General features: G+C 38.5%; 1 pseudogene; it reads left to right on the forward strand.

The window, feature by feature from the left end:
* The first annotated feature begins 346 nt into the window (after nucleotides 1-346).
* Nucleotides 347-6,899, forward strand: LOC144374381 (vitrin-like; annotated as a pseudogene).
* Nucleotides 6,900-20,381: the final 13,482 nt, after the last annotated feature.

Below are 20,381 nucleotides of genomic sequence, written 5' to 3' on the forward strand. Positions count from 1 at the left end.
AGCTTAGAGACTTAGAGTGAGTCTGGTACCCAAGCAAATAAGAGTCCCTTTATTTCTATGAAAGTCTTTCCCTGCTACTTGCTGGTCCCTATAACTTTTTTCAAGGCAATTAGAAATTAAAGGCTTAAAATGAAACTAAGGGAGTGATGTGACAGCTGCATTGTGAATGTGCCCCAGTGCCACTAAACTGTACACTCACAAATGCTGCTGAATTGTACACCTAAAACTAAAGTGTTTCAAAAAATAGAACAGTCAAACTGGGAGGGAATGAGTGTGTTTTTTTTTTGACCTTTTTGTGCTGCTGTGATCTGTTTCTGAATTTACCACTGGCATAATTCCTTCAAGCATGAGTCTTTTTATTCTAGGCTGGGCCATCTCCTTTGTGACCAAGACCTTCTTTTCCAAAGCCAATGGAAACAGAGGTGGTGTTCCCAATGTGGCCATAGTGATGGTAGATGGTTGGCCCACAGACAAAGTGGAGGAGGCTTCAAGGCTTGCAAGAGAATCAGGAATCAACATTTTCTTCATCACTGTAGAAGCTGCTGCGGAAAATGAGAAGCAGTATGTGATGGAGCCTAACTTTGCCAACAAGGTTTGTAATTGCCAGAGACTCACCCATAGTCAAGCTCCCCTGTACTCTGAAAAGCTGAAATTCCAGGAAGATTGTTTTCTTGGGCTTTCAAAAGTGTATGAATCTCACATCTAGGTAGTGGTGTCTCCAATGAAGGTATCTCAAATTATTCTCTCAAAGAAAAGTCTCACACCCACCCAAGGCCAGCAGCTTGGGAACAGAAGGCAGAGCAGTGTTCCAAAGGTCTCATGTGGAGACTCTTCCTTCCTTGCTCCTCCCACAGCATCAGGAACGTCGACCAGGCAGTCCAGGAAGGCTTCATATAAACACATGAGCATGCAAATGTATGTACACACACACACACACACATGTACTTTCACACAAATATGCTACACATTAATCAATCTGATAAACAAGAGAAGGGAGGTGTTTCGACATTTCAGGCAGGTCATGTTTCCAATGCTATTTCTGGGTTTGCTGAGATGTCTGGCTGGACCTGAAGCAGGACAGATGGGATAGTTGGCCTCCTGTTCCAGTCTACTAAACCACCTTTGGTGTTTTCCAGTGGCTGTCCACGTAAACCTTCCTTCAAAGGCAAAGCTTCAACTGAAGGAAAGAGAAAGAGAGAAGAAAGGATGGAGGGAGGGAGGAACAGAGCCAGCAAGCTTGGACAGCTTGTCTTTTATTTTTTATTTTTTATATTTTTCGTACTGGGGTTTGATTCTAGGGGTGCTCTACCAGTGAGCTACATCCTCAGGTATATTTATTTATCTATTTATTTATATTTGAGACAGAATCTTGCTAAGTTGCAGAAGCTGGCCTTGAACTTGGGATCCCTGCCTCTGTCTCCTGAGTTGCTGGGATCTCCGGCCTGTGCCATCACGCCTGGCAAAATCTTGTCCGTGATGCTCCTCCAACTTTATTATTATGTTTTTGGAGCTAATAAGGCGTTACCTCCTGCAGCATACCAGGCTGCTGACTTCTTCTTGCCCCATGAAATCCTCTTCATTGGCTTCCTGGACCTGTGCAGCTGTTATTTCACTTGCTCTTTTCTTCCATTATGTACCCTGAACATGGACCTTTTCAGGACTTAGATCCTATTCATCCATCTTCCCTCACAATCTTCTCTTCCTCCAGTCTTCCCAAGGCCACAGCTTCAGTTCTCATCTCTTGAGCTGTACAGTCTTCTCTGTTCAGATGAAAGACTCTCTCCCAGTACCTCCATACTATGGATTGAGCCCTAGGGTGCTCTACCACTGAGCTATATCCCAGCCCTTTTTATTTTTAGACAGTCTCTTGCTGTTGCTCCTGCCTCAGACTCCGAAGTCATTGTGATTGTAGGCATGTGCCATCACACCTGGTGACCTTTCCCTTTTTGGAAGCCCTGTCAGAACTTGAAGTCCTACATGCAGCAAGCCAAGTTCATCATTATCTTTCCCACCAAAAATGTCTCCTTCTTGGGACTTTGTATGAACAGCCCCATCCATCCCAGAATTTCTCATCAGCTCCCAAACTGCATCCCTTTTCTCTCTGTTCTTTCTCTTGCCCAGTGACATCTCCCCACTTCAAGTCAGTATTTAACATCTTACCTGCCTTTCTCCTGGGTCTCCTGTGTAGAGATTTAACAGTGAAGCCAAACTCATGCTTATAAAGAGTTCTTCCAACTTTGGGGCTCTTGCTCCAAACCCTTCACTGTTTCTCTTTGTTCTTGAGGCCTTCTAAAGCATAGTCCCAACCCTGCTTCTGGCCCTGCTGCTGTGACACCACAAAGGCCCTGTGCTCAGGACAGTGGCCACCTGTCCCTGGCTAGCACCACCACTCTCTGCTGCTGGAATCTCACACAGGCTGTCCAATAGGGATACTGCCTCTCCATCCAGAAGATCAGCTTCCTACAAGCACTCAACCTTTTCTGCTGCCTCCTCCATAGAAAGTTTTGTAACCTGCTTTAGGTTTTTACAAATCAAAAAAAAACATGTATTTTTCCTAGAATGTTTAAGCCATTACTAGTTTCAAAATAATTTTTTAATTATACAGATTCATCCGTAGTCATGAGGTCAGACATGCTCTGTGACCCGCAAAGGAAGGGACGGGAAGAAATGTTCCACCTAGGGCTGGGGATGTAGCTCAAGCGGTAGTGTGCTTGCCTGGCATGCATGTGGCCCGGGTTCGATCCTCAGCACCACATACCAACAAAGATGTTGGGTCAGTCGAGAACTAGAAAATAAATATTAAAAATTCATATTCTCTCTCTCTCTCTCTCTCTCTCTCTCTCTCTCTCTCTCTCTCTCTCCCTCTCCTCTCTCACTCTAAAAAAATGTTCAAATGTTCCACCTTAGAAACACTAGCCCTGTCACTTCCAGGAACACACCAGCAAGTTTGCTCAATGTTTATTTGTAGCTGACTTGAATTTTTTCTGGAACAAGCTTAGGCACAAATAAATAAATATTTGTTTGCCTATTGGCAAGGTTGTCTGGAAGGCAGAGCTTGGGTTTTGAAGGCAGACAGCTAGGCAATCTAGTTTGGGGAACTCAGGCATGTCCCCTTGTAGTGGCCCTCAGTTTGTTCTCTAACAATGGGGGAGGTCATTGTTCCCCTTATAGGGTGAGGTGAGGATTGAATAAGAGAATCTCTCCAAGAGCACCTAGTACTACCCTGACCCATGTGACTACTCAGCAACTCTGGGGCCCCTTCCCAGTGGGTGCAGCCTGCTCTGGAAACATTCCTCAGTCACTTCTAAGGTGTGCTCTGTTTTTCTCAGGAGAACAAAAGCTTTCTTTAATTTTCTCATGCATTGGTGCCCATCAATGCCAGTCATGGCTGGCTGCCAGTACAAATGAATTGAGCTGAAGAGGCATAAATCTAAAGCAGAAATCAGTGACTTACATCTCCCTGTGAGTTTGCCTAGCACAAGGGCTTCCCACTGAGGCATTGTTATCTGTGGAGACAGGAGTGATTTCAGAGATTACTGGAGAGGTCTTTGTCTCAGCAAGTGCCTACATAGTGGAACAGAAAGGGAAAGAGCCATCAACAAGGACTAGCACAGTAAACAGTAGTCTGTTTGCTTCTTTACCCACCTGGAGGCCCAAGGTAAGGGTGCCAGGTTGGGCGACTTGACTGCTGACCTGGTGAGTGTCCCTCCCCTCTGTCCTCCAGGCTATGTGCAGAACCAATGGTTCAATGTGCAGAGTTGGTTGGGCTTCTCCAAGACCATGCAGCCCCTGGTGAAGTGGGTCTGTGACACCGACTGCCTGGCCTGCAGCAAGACCTGCTTAAATTCAGCCGACATTGGCTTTGTCATTGATGGCTCCAGCAGTCAGATGGGGACAGGCAACTTCCACACAGTCCTGCAGTTTGTGGCCAACATCAGCAAGGAGTTTGAGATTTCAGACACAGACACACGTATCAGGCCATGCAGTACCCTACGAGCAGCGGCTGCAGTTTGGGTTTGACAAGTACAGCACCAAGCCTGACATCCTCAATGCCATCAAGAGGGTGGGGTACTGGAGTGGTGGCATCAGCACTGGCACCTCCATCCACTATGCCCTGGAGAAGCTCTTCAAGAAGTCCAAGCCCAACAAGAGAAAGCTGATGATCCTCATCACCGAAGGCAGCAGGACCTACGATGACGTGCGGATACCAGCCATGGCCACCCATCAGAGGGTAGGGGGAATCTGGCTCAGCCAGCTTCTGAGGCTCCTCTCTAGGGCAGGGAGAGGCTGTCCTTGGAGGGCAAGGAAGGCTCTGCTTTTTTGTGCATTGGTTTTGTCTGTGACTCTCAAAAATGTTCAAAGCCATTAGAGGAGCAAATATTGCAGGTGTCTGAGTAGCAAAGAGGGAAGGATGAAGGGCAGCCAGAGACTCCCCCAGTGTCTTTGAAAACAGGGACCCTTTCCTTGACCTTCTACATTCTGAGACTTTTCCCAGCAGGGCTTGAGACACTAAAAGGGAATTCTATTTTTCACTTTCTATGAAAGAAAAACAAATCCCTAGCTGTGTTGAAGACACCAATTTGTCCTTAATACCTTTTAAAGACTTATAGTGTTCTTTAAGGAAGTTGTACTATGTTTGTAAATAAGATATTGAGGGTTTGGGGGGAAAACCCTAAGAAATTTTGCTTCAGAATATCTAAAAGTCATATTTCCATATAAAAATTTCTAAGTTGTCGAGAGAAGGCTCAAAAGCACAAAAAAATGACGGCTGAGGATGTACCTCAAGTGATAATGTACTCGCAGGGGGCACTGGGTTCGATCCTCAGCACTACATTAAAAAAATGAAATAAAGATATTGTGTTCACCTAAAATTAAGAAATAATTATTTAAAATAACACAAAAATGAACAAAGTGCTTAAGTGTTTAGAAAATAAATCACATTTATGAATTAATATATATATTTTTTTCTCAAAAGTGCCATAAAATAGCATGTAAATATAATAGCCTGAAGGAACCCAAAATGATAATAATAATAGTAATATTAAATGGGCTGGGGTTGTAACTCAGTGGTAGAACACTTGCCTAACAAGTGTGAGGCATTGGGTTGGATCCTTAGCACTACATAAAAATAAATAAATAAAAGGTATTGTAGCCATCTACAACTAAGAAAAAGAAAAATAGTAACAATAACAATGATAAAACTGAATAAAGTAGTCAGAGGAACTGGAGACCTCTAAGTGCTAGGGTACAAAACTCACACAATGCAGTGGTCAATTATTTTTCCCTTTTCTGTGCATACTTTTAATATGGGTTATTTTTTCAGGATTTTTTGTATTCTTGAGAGCTGCTTTAAATCCTTCCTAAGACAATTCTTTACGAACGGGTGGTGCTGACTTCCAGAAACCAAAGTATCTAGACAATGCATTCAGGCAAAGTCTTCTCAGGGACTTGCCTTTTGCAGAGTCTGTGGGGCACCTTCACAATGGTGAGATGGTGATGTTCTTTGTGCCAGTTGTCACAAATTCCCTTGGTCTCACATCAGCAGAATTGGTTCAAGGGTCATAAGCTACCCGCTCCAAATCCTAGAGTGAGTGGCAGATGGGCCAGTTCTCTTGGCTCATCAGAGGGCTTTTTCTAGCACATCTGTCCAAGCTCACGTTCAGTCCCATCCCCACTTATTTCTCTAGGAACCTTCTTTGGGCCTCACCCAGGAAGTGAGGGAATGAGAAGACTGTTGGAAATGGGAGTTCTCAGGGGATTATATTCTGAGAAGATTTAAAGAACTGGGACCAATAGATACAAATTACATGGAGGCAGGTTCCTGCTCAGCCAAACACTATTATTCATCTAAAAATGCAATGAGCATTGTGTTCCTAGGATAATCCAAGTCCAGAGTTAACAACCATCTGTCAGAATTGACAGTAGAAGGTTCTGTGCAAGGGTGGTCTCAAGGATCTGAAAAGTTGCATACTGTTCTCTAGTCTTTATAAGGGGATATTCTTTCTTTCTTTCTTTGAGCAGAAACATGGGCTTGCTCAGTCTAAGCTCAGTTCCCATGGCCACTTAACCAGCATTTTAAAACCCAAGGCTAACTTCTCCTAATTGAGACGATATTCAGAGAAAAGAAGCTGGAGAGGTGAGAAAAGGGACTGGCAGTTAATATGCAGCATGATGGATAACTGAAAGCATATTAGACCAGAGCTATGTGAAGCATTGATAGCTCCTAATAAGCAGGACTGTACACCTAGAAGATGAGATGGGCCACTGGCAGAAGGGGGGCTGCAGGGCAGGTGCCTGGGCAGGAAGACCACCTCATGTTCTGCCATCTGTTTCCTGGCCATCCTGTGCATCCACCCTGGTTAACCTGAAGGTGGTATAGGAATAGGAGTTTGTAGAGTAAGGTCAAGTACCTGATATCCAACTGTTCCCAACCAAATCAAGAACTATCACAGCAGGCAGTCTCTCCATTTTCCCCACTGAAGATTGTTACCTCCTCTCTGAAGTGGATGCTCAAAAGTATTTCTTGAATAAATGGATGAATGAATGGCCATACCTGGTCTTAATTCTAGAACCTAGAGTTCCATGGGTGTTTTTTTTCTTTTGCTTGACACATTTCTGATTTGGGATTGGGTTGTGCTGACAGGGCAGCAAAAAGGCAAAGATTCATCAACAACACTTTTTCTTAGGGGCATTTGTTTCATCTGATCTTTGTCCCCATAGGAGTGATCACCTGTGCAATAGGGGTTGCATGGGCTGCACAGGACAAGCTGGAGGTAATTGCCACTCACCCTGCCAGAGACCACTCCTTCTTTGTGGATGAGTTTGACAACCTGTACAAATCCAACCCCAGGATCATCCAGAACATTTGTACAGAGTTCAATGCAAAGCAGCGGAACTGAATTCAGAGCAGCAAAGCATAGCAAATGCTGCCTTACTGACTGGCTCTTTGGACCATCCCTGTGCTTTCTGGGGAACCCACAGGGTGGGCGAGTCTTGGGGAAGATTTGGGCAAACAAGATGCATTTCTATTCTTTGCTATTGCAGTTCTCATATTGTCAAAATTTGGCACTGGAAATATGATCATAGACTTATAGATTGAATCAAAATGATAAGTCATTTTTAGGGTGCTGAGGATTTACATTTTGACAGTTGTTTTCAAAATCCATGTTCAGAAGAGAGTGCAGCACTTATAATAGGCTTAAATGGAGCTTTTGTGAGAATTTTTTATTTTTATTTCTCATTAAACTCTGTAACCCTCAACAAGTTTCATTTTGTCATGACAGTGTAGGAGTTGCTTAATTAAATGTTTAAAAGGATCACGTGCACTCTTTCTCACTTGTGTCACATGCCATGAGGTGGGAGTTCTGTGATGTGGGCCACCCTCCACTCTTCCAGCCCAAGGTAACAACATACCCACTGTTACGGAGAACGTGGTAGGGTCCCTGTTGTTCCTATTGTCTGAATCACTGAATGCCTGCATCACGCTGCTTTTGGAACACTGGCCCTTAAGGAACAAGTAGATCTTGCTTGAAAGTGGTGCTACCCAAATCCTGATTCTCAGGTTCCATCTTAATACCAGTGAAATCTGAGTCTCTGAGAACAACTGGAATCCAAAACAAGTATTGGCATGTTTTAAGAGCTCCCCAGTGATGCTTAGAGGTTGCTAGGATTGAGAACCACTGCACTACCTCAGAGGGATCAGTGTTACAGTCATTTCCTACAAGTTTCCATGCCTCTTGTCCTAAGGAATCCATCTAGTTTAGCATTTGTCCTGAATTTTTCAATGATAGCTAGGTTTCTTATTTATTTAATTAATTATCTATTTGTACCAGGGATTAAACCCAGGGGCACTCAACCATTGAGCAATATCCCCAGCCCTATTTTGTATTTTATTTACAGACAGAGTCACTGAATTGCTTAGTGCCTCAATTTTGCTGAGGCTGGCTTTGAACTCAAGATCCTCCTGCCTCAGCCTCTGGAGCTGCTGGTTATTATAGGCATGCACCACCACAGAAGGCTGAGAGCTAGATGTTATTATTGATGTTTTTGCATTACAATAAGATGGGAGAAATCTGGTTCACCCTTCCTTTTTACTTCCATGTTCTGCCAAGAACATATCTGTCAAGATGTGAGATACATGTATAATGGGGAGACATTCAAAAGAATCCTAAAAAGGGCTCACTCAGTGTCTGGGTATATGTAATGTCTAAAACTCTACTAGTGGAGTACTTGTGCAAGTACCTATGTGATGTTCTAATCTGAGACCACATTTGAAGAGCCTCTGACTTACATCATCTGTGGTACAGGTAGAAGGCCAAAATACAGCAAGTAGGCCACTCAAAAGCAAGGACCCAGAACCACAACTCATTACTCCATGAAAGTATGGATTCTTACATAAGCCCACAAGCTGACAGACAAGTATATATACTGGCATTTTGAATTTCTTCCAAATTTCTTATTAATGGCTGTGTTTTTAGGAATCTCCTGATAAGTAAATAAAAACTACCAACATATTTCAGTTCAATCACATGTTTGAGAATACCTATTACCCACTACAGCTCAAAGTGTTATAAAGAAGAATTTAAGAAAGACAAAATCAAGTTCCTACTCATAACACATTCCAATCTAGTTAGGGTACATGACCAGTCCACAAGAAAAGCTAAGATAAGATAGTTCAGTCTTCTAATAAATGATAATTCAAATGATACAGTCAAATATTCATATTCATTCAACTCACAATATTAATCGAGCACCTACTCTGTACTAGGCACAGTTACTGGATTAAAAGACTAACAATAGAAATAAAACAGTATTCACAGTCCAGTAGATGTAACATGTCATATACACCATGAGTACAAATAACATATGATATATGTACTTACAATAGAAACAGTTACAGGCAAAAGCAGTGAATATAAAAACAAACACAAATAAAATACAATGGGACATTTATTTAATTTTGGAGACAAATATAGAATTGTTGCTCTTTTCAAAAACTTTTGACCTGGTATTTATTCTGTAACTAGCATAAAAAAATCCCTGTACTATTTACATTTATTTGTCTATCATTCCTTTTCAAAAAAAGATTAGGAAGTTTTTAGATGACATATTACCTCTGAAATGCTATAGGAAAGAGTGGTGCATTCTTTCACAAAGCCATCTCCAAATGTCTGATAACAAATACTGGTTTTTCCATACAAAAAACCCTCAACTACTCAAACCACTAAATTAATTATATCCATATCATTGCCTTATTTCAGTATATAAGTAACCACCCAGCAGTAGGTTTCTACAATCTCATAAAGGTGCACTTGGGTTCCCAACCAATCAGTTACCACAGCACATTTTACTCTCTTAAATATTAAATCTTTACAAATGTTCCTGATGTTTGCTCAAGGGGCTAGAAAGTTCACTGAAAAAAACATGAAACCAGATGCATATGGTATACATATCTACACACACACACAGATACGGGCACACAAAGAAGTGTGAGAAAAGAAGATATCGATCAAGGGAAAAATTCTACGAATATATTCAGTATATCAGACTATGACACTCATGGTTACCCATGCAGAAGATACTTTGTGAAGGCAATGGAGAGGCTAAGGCCTAATTCAAAGACTAAAAATGCTTGAGTTTAGCCTAATGTTTTTAATTTACATCTCAAAGTTCAAAGGCAATTACTAAAAAGTGTTATTTTTTTGGTATAATTCGAGAAGGGGAATAGCTGGGTCAAAAGGTGGTTCCATTCTAAGCTTTCCAAGGAATCTCCATACTGCCCTCCAAATTGACTGCACCAATTTGCAGTCCCACCAGCAATGTACAAGTGTACCTAAGAGCATACTACAGGGACACAGCCACATCAATGTTCATAGCGGCACAATTCACAATAGCTAGATTGTGGAACCGACCTTGATGCCCTTCAACAGATGAATGGGTAAAAAAAAAATGTGGCATTTATACACAATGGTATATTACTCAGCACTAAAATATAACAAAATCATGGCATTTGCAGGAAAATGGATGGCATTAGAGCAGATTATGCTAAGCAAAGTTAGACAATCCCTAAAAAACAAATGCTGAATGTCTTCTCTGATATGAGGGAGGTGACTCAAAACAGTGTAGGGAGGAAGAGCATGAGAAGAAGATTACCACGAAACAAGGAAAAGAGGTGGGAGGGAATGGGAGGGAGAAGGGGAATTTCACGGAAAATGGAAGGAGACTCTCATGGTTACACAAAATACATATACGAAGGTGTGAAGGGGAAGGGAAGAAAAAAGAGAGAAATAAGTGTCACAGTAGAATGGGTAGAGAGAGGTGACGGGAGGGGAGGAGCGGGGAGGGGGTGGATAGGAAGGGCAGCAGAATACAACTGACACTAGAATTGCTGTATGTATACACATGGATGTATAACCAATGTGCTCCTGCAATTTGTACACGTGGAAAAATGAGAATTCATACCCTATTTGAATAAATGTATGATATGTCGAGATCATTGTATTTTCTTGAGCAACTAATAAAAAAATGTTATTTTTTAAAACCCTGAGTTTCTTTTGTTAAATATTTTTTTAGTTGTAGTTAGACACATTATCTTTATTTTATTTATTTATCTTTATGTGGTGCTGAGGACCAAACCCAGTGCTTGCACATGCTAGGCAAGCACTCTACCAGTGGGCCACAACCCCAGCCCACAAAGTTTCTTCATAAAGAATGTCTTCCTCATCACCACCAAAGAAAGCCAAACTGTTAATAACAATATTGGAAGAAGGGAAAATGTAAAGACTAAGAAAATGATAGCTCTTAACCTGAAAAGGAACAGATTATCAAATTTGGTAATAACTTGTAGCTATGAATGTGAACAAGTCTACCAAATGTTTGAGATTAAAAAAAAAATCATTGAACTGATTCGCCAAATACTCCAACCTGATCAAAAATAATTTATAAAGTAAAATAAAACATTCACTAAAGTTGAAAAGAATATTAACATGTAGAATAGTAGTATATACAAAAAACATAAGACTCAATAGAAATACATTCAGGGAAAGTAAAGATTTGTACAAAAATCTTACAATGTTAAAATCTGAGGATTTGAAATGGTCTCAGAAAGCATGCCATTCAAATGGCAAGTCTTCTATAATGTATGATGTTGTTTATGGCTCCAAAGGGGTTCTAAACACATTTTAAACCAATAAAATTCTTTTGATATGTACATTCATCCTTAAAGTAGCATTCTTCAGGGGGCCTACTTTTCTATATTTAAAGCAATCATTCTCTATGTATAAAGTGTAAACCTATAAATCTCAGGTGACATATAAAGTCCAGCCTGTTGAGAGCCACAGCCCAGTCAGAATGACTCCTGGCATTTGCCAGAGGGAATGGTTGAAAGGTGATGCCAGCGAACCATTGAGATGATGATTTGAGTTAAGCTGTATATAATTGCTGTGATGCTGGATTAATTGAATTGTATATTTGACCTTTACTGTCGGGCAATGGGGCAGCTCTTGCTGCCTTGGGCGCCTGCTACTTTGGAGTTCCTGTGAGTTCTTGGTGGGGGGGGAGATTGGACAGAGCCCGGTGGAGGGAGTGTGTTCCCGTGTGGTGTGTGCAGTGCCAGTGAGAGTTGGGAAATAAAGAGTGGCTGTTTGAATCTACAAGGCTTTGTGACAGCTCAGTTATTTGTGCCCAGCCAGACTTCAGCACCAGCCTCTTCCAAGCAGAATAAGGATATCCACAATCTGTCCCAGACTACTCTTCCTAACTTCACCTTTTATAATCCCTGCTCACACACTCTGGGCTTCAACTGAAGCAATGAATCTTCAGATAGAACTGAACTTTTCCAGGTCCATGCCTTGCTGTTTGCCTTTCCCTTTTCCTGCTAACCTCCCCAAACACCTTTTCTTTTCATATTCTACCAGTAATCAAATTTGAGCCCACTTAGCTCATAGAAATCTCTCTGAAACTCAAGCACATTTATTATCATTTGAAAACAAAACAAATCTCTACATGTAAATATTATTTTATGGAACTTTTAGTGTTTAGTCAAAACGGAAGAAAATAAGCACTTCAAAGTATTTACCATGTATTAGGCACTCTGTTAAACACTTTATATAATTAATCTCATTAAGCCAGGATTATTATGTAATTATTTTCTTGCTTTCATTTAATTTTTCAAGTGTTTATGGTTCATCTCATCTCCAACCAGATTATAAATTCCCTGTGGGCATAAATCTTCATTTATACTTAAGAGTAAAAGAAATTGAAATTAAAGTTAAAGTGTAAAAGACCGGATATTGTAAAGTTTCTAAGCTGCAAAGCCTGAGTTAAAATGTAAAGGACCAGGTATTGTTAAGTTCCTATGCTACACTACAAAACCTGGAATTCCTGTAGCTGTTAAGACAATTCCCGGGACTGCCCAGTAGATATTCCCCCTGACCACTTAGTAGATAAATAACCTGGACCCTGTGCAGTTTGGCACATAGGCATACAGGGCCCAAACCAATAAGTTTGAATGTGCCCCTCTTCTTAGGACTGACCTATCACTCCCGTCCGACCTGTTCCCACCAATGAATGTACTAATCATGTTTGAGAATTGTTATTTGATTTTCCCGCGCCTCATGATGATTGCTCTGATGTATGCAAAGTTATTAAATGTATAATTAGCCTTCTGATTCTGATCACAGGCTTTTTTCTTTCTTTTTGTAATATATTACCTATCTCATTTTTAAGCAAATTTTGTAAAAGAATGTCTTAACATTCAGGAAGATCCTGAGTTCAAAGCTAGCCTCAACAACAGTGAGGCACTAAGCAATTCAGTGAGACCCTGTCTCTAAATAAAAATTCAAAATAAGGCTAGGGATGTGGCTCAGTGGCCCAGTGGCCCTGGGTTCAATCCCTGGTATCCACCATACCTGCCCCCCACCCCAAAAAATAATGTCTTAAAATTCTCCTTCTGAAATAATCTATGTTGTTGTATACAAGGCTTAGAATATGACTTATGATGGCAGAATTTTCCAGGCCAACATACTAAAATTCTCAGATCAAGACAGTTGGACTGGGCTGGGAAACCCAGCCCAGTGGGTATGTGGTAGAGTGCTTGCCTAGCATGTATGAGGCATTGATTTTGAAAATCAGCCCCACATTAAAAAAAAAGACATTAGGACTCAGAAAAAGTTGGAGAAGATAAAAATAAAAAAAAAAAAAAACAAATTAGTGTGTGTGTGTATGTGTGTGTGTGTGTGTGTGTGTGTGTGTGAGAGAGAGAGAGAGAGAGAGAGAGAGAGAGAGAGAGAGAGAGAGAAAGAGAGAGAAAGAAACTTACAGACTGACCAGAGAGAGAGAGAGAGAGAGAGAGAGAGAGAGAGAGAGAGAAATGGTTATGAAATATTCATTCTTGACAGTAGCAAGAGGAATAAAATCAGCATTCTTTAAAACAATCTCATTACCAATAAATAGTTCTCAAAGAAAAGTAAGAAGATAAAAAATTGAAATAACAGGTCAACGAAAAGCAAAGAGGCTGTGATCATGTCTCTGAATGCCATGAGCAAGGCCATGAGTATTTCACCAAACCTGAAGTTATTTTAAATTTGAAGATTAATTTTTCTCTCAAAAGAACATATCTAGTATAATCAAAAGTTTAAGAAATTAAGGAAAACTGATTGTAAGAATCTCAGAATTGGGCTGGGGATGTGGCTCAAGCAATAACATGCTTGCCTGGAATGCACGGGACACTGGGTTTGATATTCAGTATCATATAAAAATAAAATAAAGAGGTTGTGTCCACCGAAAAACTGAAAAAGAAATATTAAAAAATTCACTCTCTCTTTCTCTCTCTCTCTTTAATAAAAAAAAAAAAAAGAATCCGGGAATCATGTGCAACTAAGCTGCTCTCTTAGCCCCAAGAAACCTTTTGAGAGGCAATGCAGGTATAGCCAGTTCAACCTAGTTTAAATCCTTGCCATGTACTGAATGGATAAGAAGCCTTGAGCTCACCTGTTATTTGCTATTTGTATTTATTTTCATAAAGTGGCCTATAATCTTTTTCCCAGTGCTGTCAAACTTAAAAGTTATTAAAACTACTACATTGATACTGTTTTTAATATTTTATAACATACAATTACTTGATTTTTTAATTATTGTCCATCCTGTCACTGTTTTATGGATTCTGATTGAAACTTTTTATGATTTTTCATGTAATCATCCTTTATCTCTTATCTTTTCAGAAAGTACTTCTGCTAGGTTTGAAGAGAAGATTTCAGGGAATGAACCCACAACCTTAACATGCTAGGCAAGTGCTTTACTACTGAGCCACATACCCAGGCCTCTCTCTTCCTTATCAATTTCATTAAACTAGATAAACGTCTGCCAACTCAAATATAATTCCAGACATCTTTGCCTATCTATTAGATGTAAACCGTATTTGTTTTTGCAAGAAACATTTGAATAAAGCTTTAATTTCCTAAAATAAAACCAATACTATAAACTTCATTATTTTAAGTATGTGAGTTTACTTTTTTAAAATACAAATAACACATTCTACTGTAATTGTTTTCCAAAGCCACTTTTGCCATTTTCTCAGACCAAATACCTAACATAAATCATACTGAAATATATTAACAAGAGGCAATGATAACATCTATCTTCTGCACTCTCACAAAGCACTTTCATATACCTATATTATGATTATGAATCTTCACAATAGTGATACAAATTAGAAATCAAATTCCAAAAATGTCAACTCAACATCTAGTCACTTTAAAGCTTATTTTGCCATTTAATAATGGTAAATTCTTTAACCTTGTTACACATTCATTTCCTTATTAGTAAAAATGAAATAATGCTCCCAAACTCACAATGTTACTGCAAAGATTAAACTAATTACTATAATGTATACAAAAGGATCTAGCACAGTTTGTTATTCAAAACATCTGTTTATATCCTACCTATGGATTTGGGTCACAATCCTGAAAACACAATCTGAAATGATATAATCCTAAATGCTGAGATCCTGAAAGTGCAAAACTCCAAAAATATAATTCTGGAAAAAAAAAAGTTTAAAATTTTCTTAAAAGGGCAATTACATTTTCATAATGGGATTCAAGAAACACAAAACATATCAGATTACTTCATTTTACAAATTATAATAGGCAATAATATATATTTTTGCCAGCACACTCAAATATACTACCAACAACTGCACAGATAATGAGTTATGAGCATACAAACTACTTAAAATGGGTTAACAAGCTAAACGCACAAATGCATATCACTATAACTGGTAATTCTGTGTACCCAGTGTTAGAACAATGGTTCTGATAGACCAGGACGCAAGAAAAGACCACTGACTCCAATTAAAATCAAATTAAAGCAAGCTCATTATTTCGACTGGCCGGACTGCCTTTTCCTCCCCAAACGGCAGGAACAAGACAGCAGCCCCAGCTTTCCTACAGCCCAGCTTTATAGCCCAGAAAGTTACACAAAAGGGGGGGTTACAGATAACAGAACTCTTACAAGCAGTTTACATTTTTTGCTGGCCCCAACATCAGAATTTATGAGGACCATTAGAGCCTCAGAGAGGGTCGTTGTCTGGCCAGGGAAGGCCAATATTTGTGAGGTGTCACTAAAGTTTCAGAGAGGGCTGCTATCTGGTCAGAGAGCCAGGCATGGGTGAGTTCAAGGCACAGGCAGGCATTCCAAGCAGGTTCAGAATTTGCAGTAATTTATAGTAAAGCCTAAATTAGCTTTTCATGGCTTTGTGGTGAGAGGGCTCCCAATTTAATAAAAGATCAGGTTGGGTTTATCAGTTCTATGAAATACAAAGATGAATAATCTAAGTTTCTTGATGAACTCAATCAAAACCCACAAGGGGTCATGACCTAAACAATGGAGATACTAAAGATAGTTTTAATCTTTCATAAACATAGATGTACAAAAAAGAACACCTCTTCATTTACTGAGGAATTTTTTACATTTTTACATATTCCACGCTCCCATACAGTCAATGTTGTGAAAATGCACTTGCAAATAATGCATACAAGAAATCAGAACTCAAAAAAATTCTTTACACAATTTATACCTCCAGTATTAGAAATGATACTAATGAAATACCCACCATAGCAAATTATTTTAAAATGCATTTAATTAAAAAAAACTAAAAAGAAAATCTGACATATGAAAAAAAACATATCACAAGAATAGAAATTGGCAACTGCAAGAAGAGTCTATAAGATCTGACAATCTTTAGTTATATTTTGAAGCCTTACCTCATAATAAATAGCTTCTTTTTTCTTTTAGGGCACATGGTGTTCCTCGAAAAATTCATTCATGCTCATTTTCTAACTAGTACTGCTCTGTTTAAAAATTCTTCTACAATTAATTTATACATGAAAGGAAGTCCCTATTAAATTGTCCCATCCAGTGTGCTATGCTTCTGGATCTTCTGATTCTAGTCCACTCAAGAATCTCTCACTAATCTACCCTGGAAATACTCTCACAGACACACCCAAAATAATGTTTTACTGGGTTTCCAACATTCATTCCATATATCATTATGCAGCTATCTCATATACAACTGTAAAAGCACCAACCCCTTTCCTACCTAGAATCAAATTTCTACTCTTATCATATAAATACCCCCCTACCCCCGTGTATCCACAATGGGAACTGTGGTTTTGGGAATTTCAACTTTCAGTATTTCGAAATTCAGAAACTTAACCTTTGGGGATTGCCATTTGGGGGACTTTAGATGTTCAGAACTGGTATCACTTAACTTAAGGGAGGAGACCTAAAGATAAACCAAACTCTAATAACATACTAATAAAAATGCTTATACAACAGTATGTTTGAACTATTGAATAGGAAAATAATAATTTAACAAAAGGGGAATGTTTTAATTTTTATAACTAGAATGTATACTTAGAATACTCAGGAAATTAGAAAAATTTAAATACAATAATTTAGCAAAATAGCAGAACATAAAACCAGTTCATAAAACCAGCACCGTTCCTCTTTTCTACAGTTTAGATGGTCACCTTCAAAGAATAACAATGAAAGCAACATAAGGTAGCTCAATAGTTATTATAGTTCTCTATGCTAAATGCAGTCTGCTAAGTACCTCACTAACAGAACCTTGGAAAACTCAAGTTCAGGTATGATAGCCATGTATTATGAGGCCTAAATTGTATAACAACCTATTTTTCAAAGCAGAGATGTTGAATACAAGGGTGGGAGTCTGCAAGAAGAATATAAAGATGGACACAAATTACAAGAATTTTCCATATATATTTAATACAATTCAAGCAAAGGAGATACAATTAAACTGGAAGACATGAGGTTTTGGGTCACTGCACAGGTAGATATTATCACAAGAATAGTTCATCAGGATTTTCCATATTCCTTTGGCCCAATCCAAAACATAATTTTTATCAGTGCATATAATTATGAAGAATAACAAGTTTCATTGTGGTATATTCACACATGTATATTTATAATTGCCCTTTCTCATCCACTCTCCCTTCAATCTTCCCCCCATGATACCCTTTTTATTAATAGTCTCCCTTCTACTTTATCTTCTTTTTACCCCAAAGATAGCACCATTGAAGTGAATGTGTAGATTCTGCCACAGCCTCTCAAGTCACTGAGATTACAGGCATATGCTACAGTGTCCAGCTAATTTTTATATTCTTGATGCTAGCCATCTGACTGGGGTAAGATGGAATCTTTTTTTTTAGTTGTAGATAGTCACAATATCTTTATTTATTTATTTTTATGTATTTTTCTAAAGTTCTTTGGGATAACTCATAGAACTTGATAGATTTATGACGAAACTGTTACAAAAAATAGGAAATCCAAAGAATCCTAGGAAGTAAAATATAAAAGGAAAATTAACAGTGATGAAAGCAAATACATACTAGATTTTAAAACACGCTAGAACAGCCTCTTCCCAAAAACTTACCAAAAACAAACATTAATTAAAAAAAAAAACACAAAATCAAGAGAGAATATTAAAAAAGATAAATGTCAAGTGATAACTACCTATTTTTGGAAGGTAGAAAACAGATTCAGAAAAAGTCATTAAACTGGGCTTGGAGCAGGCTCAGTTTACCAGAAAGGCTGAAATAGAGGTGCAAGTTCAAGCATTGTGAGACACGTCTCAAAATAAAATGTAAAAAAGATTGGGCATGTAGCTCAGTGGGAGAACTCCCCTGGGTTTCAATTCTTAGAAATACAAAAGAAAAATTTTTTTTAAAAATATTTATTTCTTTAGTTTTTCAGGTGAACACAGTATCTTTATTTCACATTTATGTGGTGCTGAGAACTGAACCCAGTGCCTCACAAACTCTAGGCGAGTGTGCTACAAATTGAGCCACATCCCCAGCCCCAGAAAAATTTTTAAAAAGGTCACTAACTCAGCAGCTCAGAAATCCAAGGGAGTTCCTAAAAGAAGCTAGCATATTTTCTCCAAAGTGCCTTAAAAGCTTAGAAGTTAGAAATATGAAATTCATAGATGAATCATGTATTTACAAGACTTAAAACTTTTATATGATAGGAGGTAAAGTAGTCTGATCTCCAAGGAACCTACCTCTCTACTCCTTGACATTAAAGGAATATTCAGAGACTTTCGTCTCTGAAGAAACTGAAAGGAACAAGCTCCAACTTAACAGAGTCAGGTATGATGTAGGACAAGAATGAGGCACCTCACCAAGAAATAAAAATAAAAGGTTTTTGAGGGTGAGATCTAGAACCTACTATCCACATAGGTTCCAATAATACCTATTAGCTAAACTCCTTCTCCCAAGGAAAGTAATTGGAAAATAATTTTTCTGGAAAAGTGAATAAATCCAAAGAGGGGGCACTTAAACATGACTGACGTCGAGGGCTCTCCTCATAAAAAGGGCAATTCACCTAAATAACACTGTCCAAGAGTGAAGGCTGGAACATCCTTCAGGGAAGATTCTGTGGCAGTCTACCAAAACTACAAATAGAGAGCTTTGGGTAACGCTCTTAGTGTCATGCTTTTAAAAATCTGTTCACTTACTGAACCCCTTAGACACTTGATAAAAGGTTCCATCCAATAAGAGAGACAAAAACAAAGATGATAAAACCCACAACAGAAACTACAGACACAGAAAAAAACTTCAAAAGTGCTCTGATACCCTTAAAGGAAAAATAGCTAACATGGCTGAGTGCTTTCTGTGTACCAGGGACTTTTCTAAGTGACGTACTGGTATTATTGCTCTTAATTTTCATACAGCTCTTTAAAAAAGTCTATTGTTACCTTCATTGCTGAAATTAGAGATAATATCACATACACAAAGCAAAAGGATGTTAAGAAATGTTTAAAGATCAAAACACTTAAATTGAAATGATGACAATCAAAACAGGAGGAGAAAACAAATCAAGATAAAATGAAGGATTCTCCTGAAAAATAGAACAAAGGCAAAGAAAATGAAAAACAGAAGGCAAATATTACAATAAATAAATAATCCTAATATCCAATTATAATCATTCCAGAAGGGGAGACCAGGGAAAATCAAAGAGGGGAATATCAAAGAAATAATGTTTAAAAGAATTCATAGAACTGAAGGACAGCCAGGATGGCAATTAACCAAGAATACAAGTAATAACAAATATCGGCAGGGATGTGGCGAGAAAGGTATATTCAAATATTGCTGGTGGGACTGCATATTGGTGCATGGAGATTTCTCAGAAAACTTGGAATAGAACTACCATTTGACCCAGTAATCCCACTCCTTGGCATATATCCCAAAGAACTTAAAATCAGCATGCTACAGTGATATGGCCACATCAGTGGTTACAGCAGCTCAATTCACAATAGCTATGCTATGGGACCAACCTACATGCCTTCAACAGGTGAATGGATAAAGAAATTGAGGTATAAATATACAATTATTCAACCATAAAGGAGTATGAAATTATGGCATTTGTCGGTATGTGGATGGAACTGAAGACTATCATGCTAAGTGAAATGAGCCAATCCCTAAAAACCAAAGACTGAATGTTCTGTGCTCTATGGGTGCTAACACACAATAGGGTGTGGGGGAAACAACAGAAGTTCATTGGATTAGGCAAAGGGGAATGAAAGGAAGGGAGGGGAATAGAACAAAATTAATTGGACATACTCAAAATTAATTGGACATATATTTCATATATGTATAATATGTCAAAATACATTTTACTGACATATATAACTAAAAAGAAAATAAAATTAAAACAAAAGAACTGAAAGAAAAAATATACAACTATATAACACAATAAGTGAAAATTTATATATATATATTATCGTGAAACGTTAGATCAGAGATAAAAAGCTTCTAAAAGAGAAAAAATAAGACAAATATAAAGTCAAGAATCAGAATAATATT

Source organism: Ictidomys tridecemlineatus, unplaced genomic scaffold, assembly GCF_052094955.1.
Source record: "Ictidomys tridecemlineatus isolate mIctTri1 unplaced genomic scaffold, mIctTri1.hap1 Scaffold_67, whole genome shotgun sequence".
Lineage (NCBI taxonomy): Eukaryota > Metazoa > Chordata > Mammalia > Rodentia > Sciuridae > Ictidomys > Ictidomys tridecemlineatus.